Here is a 303-nt window from a genome sequence, read left to right on the forward strand (position 1 = left end):
GGCGACGCGGTAGGCGCGGTGGGGTTGAGCCCCTCCCAGATCCAAATGAGATCAAGAGGAGAGGGGGAGAGACATGGGTGAGTGGGGGATCGAGCGAGTCGGGGGGGAGTGGAATCGTGGGTAGTAGGGTTTCGGCCGATAGGGGGATATGGAGAGTGGGGTGGGCCGGTCGGTCCAGGGTGGGAGTTGGGCCAAGTGGCCAAGTTGGCCTGGGGCTTTCCCCCACTTTTTACTTTATTATTATTATTTGCTTAGACTCTTCCCTTTTCTTATTTTTCTTTTCTGTTTTAACTTTATTTCCCA

The sequence above is a fragment of the Triticum dicoccoides genome, chromosome 3B, assembly GCF_002162155.2.
Source record: "Triticum dicoccoides isolate Atlit2015 ecotype Zavitan chromosome 3B, WEW_v2.0, whole genome shotgun sequence".
In the NCBI taxonomy this organism is placed as follows: domain Eukaryota; kingdom Viridiplantae; phylum Streptophyta; class Magnoliopsida; order Poales; family Poaceae; genus Triticum; species Triticum dicoccoides.